An 11,534-nucleotide genomic window follows, 5' to 3' on the forward strand; every position below is an offset into this window, starting at 1 on the left:
GGAAGACATGGTGGGCAGCTGTGCTACCATGAGGCAAGAAATCGAGATTAAGAAAGTTCGATCCATAGGAGTTTGAAATTGTCGTAAACTTTGTTTTTGACAAATTCACATGGATAGGAACAAATACACCATTTAAATCTAAGTGTCATAAGATTTCCTCCTTCATGAAAATGATTGTGAGGAAATGCTTTCACTAAGAAAGATTTTAAGAAGATAGTGATTGTAAAATTGCATTCTCAAATTCGATTATGGTTACGGTATCCCTTTCCATGATTTGAATTGTGAGGTTTGGCAATTAGTCTTAATTGATTAGACACGCATATGAACTATCTAAGGCAAAGGTGTATAAGTTCAAGAAGCCTTGATAAAAGATTATCAAAGCACTAAGTATTAGAAACATAAACTTAAGAAATTCAATAGGTATTGTCTTTGTGGAAGTTAAGATGTTTATGAATACATGTCGAAGCTAGTGGGAGCATAAGTGTTATGTTTTATAATAATCATCATGATAGTGGGAGCATAAATGTTATGATTGTATGATTATTAAGGTACGTATTGCAAGTTGGCAATATTAATTATAGAAAACAAGAGTTATACCTTGCAAAGTCATAAGGGTTGTAAAGTTGTTTTGCTATAATTAAGGGAGAGAATATTATGCTTCATTTCAAATCTAAAGGCTTAGGTTGAGAAATGTTAATAAATTTAGTAAAGGGTATATAGTGTGTTCTTAAAATTTTGATTATGATTATGACATTCCTCTTCACAATTCGAATTTAGAGAACATAGCAAATAAAACATTATGCGTCGTGTCCCATACGCTTCGGGTATAGGATCGATTGCAAATGCTTTAATGTTTGACCATTCTAAAATTTTCCAAATGTTGAGCGCATTTAGAGGGAAAAGGGACTAGAATTGGTTTTGACTAAAATAATTAAACAACTATCAAAGGACAATCCAAAGTTTGACGAGGATTGGTCGCTTGTGAGTAGTTGGAAGCATGGTATTGGATGGACCATATCAACATTATTATGCATAGAAAAGATTCTATTAAGAATGAATTGTCATATGGAAATTATGGAAATGTTTCCATATTGGATGGACCATATCGACATCATTACGAATAGATAAGATTCTATTAAGAATGAGTTGTCATATGGAAATTATGGAAGCGTGTCCATATTGGGAATTGAATATTGAAAATTTATGTCTAGATTAGAAACTTTTATGCAAAAGGATGTTCAAAGGAATGTACTTTGAGTGAGAGACATCACATCTAAGGAATTGTCTTGTAACAATGTCCGATAGAGGACTTTGTAATATCATTGGCAATAGTCTTTGTGACTTTGGTGTAGTGACATTACGAAAGGATCGTTGCATAGAATGTTAGAATCTAGCATATTCTATAAGTAGCAAGAATTTGATATTCTTTCACTTATGAAAAAGGATTTGGAGTTGTGAAATGAGAATGATTGGAAATGTGTTCAATTTGATCTATTTCAAAAAGGTAAGAACCATAGGTAAACATTGTGTGCATGCTAAGAACATGGGACAAGTGTAATAATTGAAGTAAGAAGTTGATTAACCGAAACAACAAGTAATGAGTAATCGATATGGTGATAAATAAAAGGTGTTTTGTTTATACTCAAAGGTTTGAGGCCATATGGGATTAGTAATATTCTTGTGTTTCACATTTGCATGTTTTGACTTCCAGAATAATTGAATTTATTAAGAATAATCGAATTATTCGAACGGGCCACAGTCGTTCATATGTTGGAAGTAGATATGAATGAAGACTGTCGTGAATTGGTGTGTGGATTGTATGAAAGAGTATTAGACATAAGCAAATATTTGCTGCAACGTTCATGAGTGCTTATGAATATGATTTGAGCATTGGATTAAACCCACGCTCACTTGGATCACTCCATGGATTGTATCACGGGTGATCGGTGAGACGATAACATCTTATATTCTTGAAACCGAGATGTGTGAGTTGTATCTTGCGAATCGGTTGCACATTGATAATATGTAAACGCACTAGTAACTTGGTGTTATAAAACATATTATTGTGTGTGATTCGGTGAGTGAGTGCAAGCAAGCATTGTATCAAAGTTTATCTGTTCCTTTTATCCAAAGTAGAATAAAAGCGATATATTTGGGCCCCTCGATGGTTTAGTGATGACAAACGTAAATGCTCGGCCGGGCTAGGGCTAATTTGATTTGTTCAATTAGTCAGTCGTCATAAATCGGGAATCGAGATATAGTACAAAGAGAATGATTTGAAATCATATCTCATATGATATCTAGAATGGAGGAATATATGATCCCTTATCTGAAGGACATGTTACTGATAAGATCAGAGTTTGACAGCGTCTTTGAGAGCTATGATTGCTAATCGAGGTGTACTTACAATATGTAGTTACTAGACTTATCCAAGTGGGAGACTGTTGGATTAGTGTCTAAGTCCATAACTATTTTGGTATGTACTTGACCCGATGGTGCATGGTCCTTTTGGGTTGCCTTGACCAAAGTAACTTGACTGGAGAAATAATAGAGAAAGAGGTTATTATGATTTATTAATATGTTATAAGAATAATATATTAAAGGAGAAATCATATTTGTTTAATTAATATTGGTCAATAATTAAGAATTAATTTTGTGATCAAATGTAATTAATTAAACTAGAGGGGCTGAATTGTAATTATGTGATAGTTGCAAAATAGGGCAATGGTTATCCTTGTTAAAGGATGAACGAATTCAAGGATAAGGATATCCTTGAAATCGTCCAAGGTCCAAGAGTTAAGGGTTTTCAAGGCTTATCTTGTGGTTGCTTGGTGGGCAAGTAACTGGATAAGGATAAGGACTGAAACCCTAATCCCAACCCTATATAAAGACCCCTAAGGCCTTAGAATTTCGGACACTTGATCCCTAGAGCATCTAAGGACGAATTCCACCTCTCTCTTCTCTCTCTATATCTTCTCCAATTGCTTGTGGTGTTTGTGAGCCATTAGAGGCGTTACACTTGTGGTGCTTGCTTTCATGACTTAGGGTTTGAAGATTTAAGTTGTTATTACAATATAACAACAAGAGGTATGTAATCTAACCTTCTACATGAATTTCGAATATTGTAGGCCACATTAGGGTTTCTTTATGTGTTCATAACATTGTGTATCTAATAGTGAAAACGTAGATCCAATGCTAAGGTTGCATGTACATATAGGATTTTTTGTATGAAACCCATCATTTACGGCCGTAAACTCATGGGGGATGAGGTCCCCTAACCGTAAACTCACTTAAGGTGAGTTTTAGAAGAGTAAACTCCATGGTGAGGTCTTATACTCTTTCCTTGCAACCCTTTAGCCTTCTAGTACTCAACCATAAGACCTTTAATCACATCAGGATGACTATATATGTATAATTAGATTCTAAATCACTCATTACTTGTAAACATATGTCTTCATATGTTTCTAGGGTCATAAAGGGTGTACAAGTCTCTACTTGACACCAAACGCACATCCGACACTTCCACCCGATCTACTCATTTCAGGTGAGTTCATACCCCTTAATGAACCTTTTAAATGTTTTTACATGTTTTAGGGGGGATACAAGTATAAATTCTACAAGTTTTTTTTATCATTAAATCATATGTGATTCGCAAATTATCAATAAAAAGGGATTTTTCCTACACTTTTAGCTGTTTTCCAATAAAACTGTTTTAATTGATTAACAAATGCATTATTAAGATTAAATTGTTATTAAATTGCTTTCAAAACTGTGTTTAAATTACTTTTCTTTTTAAAATATATCTACACTAATATATTTATATAAGTAAGGCTTGAAGGACTTAGGACCGATAGCTCGCCTTATTTCCTGTTCTTGTTTGATGTGGTCTTAGGGTATCGGTTATCCGTCCGACTATCGTTGATTTCTTAGTTATATATATCATATATATTTGTGTTAGATATGAAAGTCTTCATCTCACTCAGTACCTTTGTTATTCAAAGGCAGGAAATCATACACTCTAGTTAGCTATAATAGGTATAACTAATACTACTGCTCATTATCTCTACTACTTCTATACTCACTATAACGGCTATTACTACAAGTTAATACATGTATAAAAGAACACTCTAAGAACTATACAAAAGACTATTATACTATAATACCCAAGAATACACGAATCTAGAGTATAACACACTAACCCTCTATAAGACACTCTACTGCGCTTACACCATGTGACTAGGGCTTTCCGGTTGGAAGGCAACACTACATGTATAGATCTATACGGGACAGACATTATTACATCCCGACTGCTAGCTACAGTCCGAGCCGACTAGGCTCAGGGGTGGCACTACATCACTAGACTACGCATGATCGGGAAGGTCATCCGGTTCTCTATTATCAATTCAGTTTGGTCACCTAAGGGGTTACACCTTTATCCAACATAATACACTAAGACTTAAGCCTAAGCTAACATCCCGAAGTAAGTAAATATCTATTACTAATGGAAGTTTGCACCACTACTACTGATAACAGGCATAACTTTTCTTCACCTATATTACTCACATGAGATTTATTACTGTACTTTTACAACCGAAGGTTTTCAATGATAATGCTTACATACAACTCAAAGGATTTAACTTACAAAGTACTTTTCTAGAAAATATAGGATTTTCTAGGGATTTCTACTACTTATAAACATAAATTTCAGTTTTCATTCTATAAGTTTGAAAACACTTTTATACAACAAAGTCACTAAAATTCTTATGAACTCACCAGCTTTATGTTGATACTCGTTTTCAAAATAACTTGTATCCTCAGGTCAAAGATAGACAGGTGCATGTTCAGCTTTTGGAGAAGATGGAGCACATACAAGACCCATCTTTTATTTCGCTAAACTTTTGGTGTCTATGAAACTATACAGAACACGTTTGTAATTAAATTTACAATATATATGCAATGGTTTTTGTCGCTTGTTTTTACTATTATACAATTGTTATGGTACTGTACATGACGTCCTCCACCCCAAAACGTATTCCGCCATTACCGGTTTTGGGGTGTGACATGTCGAGTTTAAGTATTCTACAACTGGTTATGGACAAGGATTTTGTTCCTGATTGTAGCATCAAGATAATCAACATAGGAAGTTTTACGGTAGGACAGTTATTCGATGAGGTTCCGGCATGGTGATATTTCAGCATGATTCGTCTGTTGGGGAGACAGACCTATGTAGATTTCAGATCTCGGAAAGACAAAAGTAGTCCTCTGTATGACAGTAAAGATGATCTTTCATTTGGTTTGGAGGGTTCTGATGGTTGGGTTCAGCTGCCTTGAGAAGGCCATTGATTGCGCAGGATGATAGTGATACTTCTAGGATGACGAGTTCCTGGGTTTGGTAAATCCTAGATTCGGTGTTTTGCACCCTATTTAAGCATCTTAATCCCCACCCCTCAGCCTCATTTACAACCTCCAAGTTCCAAACCCTAATCCAGGAAATCCTAGTGCTTTGTTTGAGGCTGTGCACCATTTTGAGTTATCCTTGTGTACTTTTGAAGCTTGTGGAAGAATAGGAAGCTAGAGGGCTCAAGAGGGAGAGAGTAGATCTAGAAACTATACATCATTTGCTACATTTTAGGGTAAGCAAGTCCCAACCTTGCTCAATGGTTTCTTAGATCTCTTCTTTTCGTTTTTCTGAGGGTTTTTGGTCCAAGTATGTTAGCATGTGGAGAATGGACGACCTAAGTGGGTATTCTCTAGATCTGGGACTTTGAAGGGCTATTATGGCATAAAGGTGCAAACTTTATGCCATAGGAGCCCCCATGCAAGCTCTAAGATGTTATCTTGGCCTTTTAAGCCCAAAAGGCCATGCATGGAAGGAAAATGGCAGAAGCTTTATGTGTTATAGAAGTGCTTAGAGTATAGATCTCAGTGAATGTGCCTTAGTTTGAAGTATTGGTAGCTTGTGGACCAAGATCTAGGTCCTAAGGAGTTAGGGTTTGAGCCACAACCATTATTTGAGGGTACTAACAGGTAAAGTTGGAAACTTTACCCTTAAAAGGACGTTTTCAGGGTACAAGTGAAGTATGGAGCTTAGATTTGAAGGTTAGGGGTTAATCCGTTGAGATGAGGCCACAGACAAAGGAACTCATCGAGTTCATGGGGGAACTCGACGAGTCGGTTTGGTTTACCCTGATTATGTGAAGGACAGGACACGGCGAGTCTGTAGAAGGACTCGACGAGTTGACTCGTCATGTCCCATCAGTGAGTGACGTGGGAACTCGGCGAGTCAAGGGAGTGACTCGACGAGTTGGGTCAACTCAGGGTTGACTTTAACTTTGACCAAGTGTTGACTTCGACTAGAATGTTGACTTTGACCGGGGATAAAATGGTCATTTTACCCTAAGAAGGATTATCAGTTTTTGACTAAGTATTATGTTGGTACTGATAGCTCGGGGAGTCGAGACATCAGCAGTTCGGGGATCTGCCAGCTAGCAGTGAGAGGTTTATTCACGAGATTCTCCAGTCAGCTTATAAGGTGAGTTCTCTCCTGTAGGAATGGGTCTAAGGCACCAATGTCGGCTCGTTTATGTATGTTAGTGTATACCGGATTTAGATCTGATGCCGACGTTAGCTCGATGCAGTTTATATGCTTCCGAATTACGGTCCAATGCGGGGGCCTGTATCGCATCACTAGCTGAGTGTGGACAGGGTTCCTTATCTCATTATTAGCAGAGTAGGGACGGGGTGTAACGACCCAATTTTCACGACCAAAAATTTTGTTTTAAAACATTACTTTAGAAAATATTAATAACTAAAAACATTGTTGATCAAACCATAACACAACGTGAACCATGTCTAAAAGCCAAATCATACAACCAATCAAAATATCAGAGTACAAATCTCAGTGAAGCTCGTAAATGTGGAAACCAGAGAGTGTGTGTGTGACATGTTGCTATCGCGTCGGCTCCTTTCCCCTAGCTGAGGAGGTACCTGAAACCAAAACTGAAAACCGTAAGCACAAAGCTTAGTGAGTTCCCCCATCGTACCACATACCATACAAACACATAACATACATACTGCCAGGCCATTCTGGGGTGCCTGACTACCCGGTACGGCCATTCTAGGGTGCCGTCCTACCCGTGTCAAGCCATTCTGGGGTGCTGACTACCCATCGGTCCTAACAACTGATCCTCGGGGACTAGTCCCCTCTTACTAACTTTATCGCATATAACAACAAGCCAGCATGCAAACATATCATCACATACTATCAGACATATCTGGGGTGTCTGACCTACCCTTCGGTCCTAACAACCAAACTCTACAACTATCACATATACATATCATGCCAGCATATAACATATCAGGTAGTAGCAAACCTAGATGATATCACAAAGACAATCATCTAACATACAACTCCTACCGGTGGGCCGGCATTGTGGCCGTAGACCCACCGCTACTGGAAGGTAACTTACCTTGAAGTAGCTGCTGATCTGATCGGGAACTGACTGTCTACTGCTGCTGCTGCTGCTCCGGAAATCCTCCGGCTGCAATTCCCACAACGTACCCAATCAAACATTGCTAACTGTCCTTTGGGTAAAATGATCATTTTACCCCCGATCATGCCCTAAGTCACAGACAGAGTCAACTTTCAGTTGACCCGACTCGCCGAGTTGGCTTTCCAACTCGCCGAGTCCCTACCCAAACGATTGTCTTGGATCCCGTTTCTACTCGTCGAGTTAGGCGACGAATCGACGAGTTCTCCTTCTAAACTGATATTCAAGTCCTTCATCCTACTCGCCGAGTTGTATGAACAACTCGTCGAGTTCATCTTCATCCGATGAACACTTATGCTAAGACTCGCCGAGTTGTATGAACAACTCGCCGAGTCTGTTCTTGGTCTAAGGAGATTGCCTTGAACTCGCCGAGTCAGGGCATTGACTCGCCGAGTACCTCCAAAGATGAGTTCAGCTTCCGATTCACTGAGTCACACCCCATGACTCACTGCTCACTCGACACTACGAAAAGGGGACAAACTCGGAGACTCGCGAACAGACTCGCCGAGTCACATGAACAACTCGCCGAGTCGTTGCCATGCACCCACTAAATACACAGATTTGCTTGATTCCAGTCCATGCCATTCACAGATCTGGACTTCTAGGACACGAATCACACGTAAAGTTTCCAACTTTACGTGTAGATATTCACCAATATGGATTTTAGGGCTCAAAATGCCTCAAAAGGGTAGATCTAGGGTGGACAAGCAACATGGGGCCATAAAGCTAACAGATCTGAGCTCCTGGAGCTCAATCTTGCCTAGATCTAGAGGCCAATCGACTTATTGCAAACCCTCAAGCATGCAAAATCTTGGAAATGGCTCAAAAAGGACTTTAATGGAGCTATAAGGGACAATAAGCTTAAAAACAGAGGGGAAACGAGCTATACCTTAGGGGAAACGTTGGAATGACACAGAGATGCTTGGCCTCCTTCTCCTCTTCTTGATTCCCTCTTCTTTTCCTTCAAAGAAACTTCGAGAACACCACAAAACACTTCAAACTCACAAGGAAGCAAGGCTAGAGAGAGATACAGGGCTCTGAGGGTTAATGGGGGCGAGGTTGGGGCGGATAATTCGTTTAAATAGGGTGCAAACCCCTGAAACTTAGGGTTTCATCCAACAGCTGTGACTCGCCGAGTCGCCAACTTAAACGTGTCCCGGGTCCCGCATCCACTCGACGAGTCGGACCTATGACTCGTCGAGTCCAAGGCTAAAAGAAGGGAAATACTCAAATAAGATTTACGTACCAGGAACCGGGTGCTACAAATCTCCCCCACTTATTTTAGACTTCGTCCTCGAAGTCTGCTGCTCGATCCCGAAATAGCTCGGGATAATGCTCCATCATCTCGTCCACCGGCTCCCAAGTCCATTCCAAACCCTTGCGGTGCTGCCATTGCACCTTCACTAATTCCACCCTCTTGTTCCTCAAATCCTTCGACTTCCTGTCGAGGATTGCGACTGAGCGCTCAATGTAATTCAGGCTGTCATCAACCTGAATATCCTCCAAAGGCACTACTGCTGAATCGTCCACTAAGCACTTCCGCAACTGGGAAACATGGAAAGTGCTATGGATCTGGCTGAGCTCGGCTGGAAAATCCAGTCTATACGCCACCTTGCCCACCCGGGCTACGACCTTGAATGGTCCGATGAACCTCGGACCTAACTTGCCTCGCTTCCTGAATCGAATGACGCCCTTCCAAGGCGACACCTTCAGGAGGACCATATCCCCGACTTGGAATTCCAAGTCGGATCGACGCTTGTCGGCATAGCTTTTCTGCCGACTCTGAGTAGTCTGAAGCCTGCTCCGGACCTGCTGGATCCTCTCGGTCGTCTTGAGCACCACCTCGGTGCTCCCCATGACTCTCTGGCCAACCTCACCCTAGCATATCGGGGTTCTGCACCTCCGACCGTACAACATCTCAAATAGAGAACGATCAATACTTGCGTGGTAGCTGTTGTTGTAGGAGAACTCGGCCAGGGGAAGATAGGTATCCCAGCTACCATCGAAGTCTAGCACGCATGCCCGCAACATATCCTCCAGAGTCTGGATGGCCCGCTCGCTCTGACCATCCGTCTGCGGGTGGAAAGCGGTGCTAAAATGCAAACGAGTGCCCAACTCGTCATGAAATTTCTTCCAAAACCTGGAAGTAAAACGCACATCCCTATCCGAGATAACTGAAACTGGCACCTCGTGTCGCGCCACAATCTCCCTGATATAGATGTCGGCCAATTTCTCGGCCGATATGCTCTCCTGAATCGGGATAAGGTGAGCACTCTTGGTCAATCGATCCACGATGACCTAAATCGAATCCACTCCAAGCGCGGTCCTAGGAAGTTTCGTGATAAAGTCCATCGTGATATCCTCCCATTTCCATAGTGGAATATCCAACGGCTGCATCTTGCCATGCGGCCTCTGATGTTCGGCCTTGACCTTTCTACAGGTCAAGCAGCGCTCAACGTACCATGCCACATCCCGCTTCATGCAGGGCCACCAATAATCTAGACGAAGATCCCTATACATCTTCGTCGCCCCGAGATGAATAGAGAATCGGGACTTGTGCGCCTCCTCCATCAAAATCTGGCGCACGCCTCCGTGATACGGTACCCACACCCTACGGTGTAGTGTCAAAAGTCCTCGGCTATCATAATCAAAGGAGGAAACCTGACCCACAACACGCTCACTCTTCCGATGTTCCTCCTTGATAGCCTCCTGTTGGGCCCCTCGAATCTGCTCCAAAAGGGGAGTCACCACGGTCATCCTCATGCAAACGTCCCTGATCGGCGCCGCCTTGCGGCTAAGCTCATCGGCCACCACATTGGCCTTCCCCGGGTGGTAGAGGATCTCACAATCATAATCCTTTACCACGTCCAACCACCGACGCTGCCTCATATTCAGATTCGGCTGATCCATGAGGTACCTCAAACTCTTGTGGTCCGTGTAGATGGTACACCGAACCCCGTAGAGGTAATGCCGCCAAATCTTGAGGGCAAAAACCACCGCCCCCAACTCCAAATCATGCGTCGGGTAGTTCGCCTCGTGAGGCTTGAGCTGCCTCGAAGCGTAGGCAATGACATGCCCCCTCTGCATCAGTACCGCGCCCAACCCAGAAATGGACGCGTCGCAGTATACCACAAAATCCTCCACGCCCTCTGGCAGGGCTAAGATCGGCGCCTCGCACAGTCTCTGTCTCAGCGTCTCAAACACAGCCTGCTGCTCAGGTCCCCACCGAAAGACCACGGCTTTCTTCGTCAGCCGCGTCAGGGGTACGGCTATCTTGGAGAAATCCTGAATAAATCTCCGATAGTAGCCTGCTAATCCCAGGAAACTCCGAATCTCAGATGGAGACTTCGGAACCTCCCATCTCATCACAGCCTCGACCTTGGCCGGATCGACCAGGATTCCGTTATGGTTGACAAGGTGTCCAAGAAATTGCACCTCGCGTAACCAAAACTCACACTTGGAGAACTTGGCATACAAGCTCTCCCTCCTCAAGGTCTCCAACACCTCTCTCAAATGCTCCTCATGTTCCTCCCGAGTCTTGGAATAAACCAAGATATCATCGATAAAGACTATCATAGACCGATCCAGCGTCGGTCTGCATACGCGGTTCATGAGGTCCATGAACGCGGCAGGAGCATTAGTGAGCCCAAACGGCATCACTACAAACTCATAATGGCCATAGTGCGTCCGAAACGCGGTCTTCTGCATATCCTCCTCCCTGGCCCTCATCTGATGATAACCCGAACGCAAATCAATCTTGGAGAACCAAGATGCTCCCTGAAGCTGGTCAAAGAGGTCATCAATCCTCGGGAGCGGGTAACGGTTCTTCACCCTTACCTTGTTCAGCTCCCGATAATCTATACACATCCGATGCGACCCGTCCTTTTTCTTCACGAACAAAATCGGGGCTCCCCAGGGTGAACTACTCGGTTGAATGAATCCCTTGTCTAGCAGCTCCTGCAGCTGCGTAGACAACTCCTGCAT

Source organism: Lactuca serriola, chromosome 6, assembly GCF_051521515.1.
Source record: "Lactuca serriola cultivar US96UC23 chromosome 6, Lser_US96UC23_V15, whole genome shotgun sequence".
NCBI lineage: Eukaryota > Viridiplantae > Streptophyta > Magnoliopsida > Asterales > Asteraceae > Lactuca > Lactuca serriola.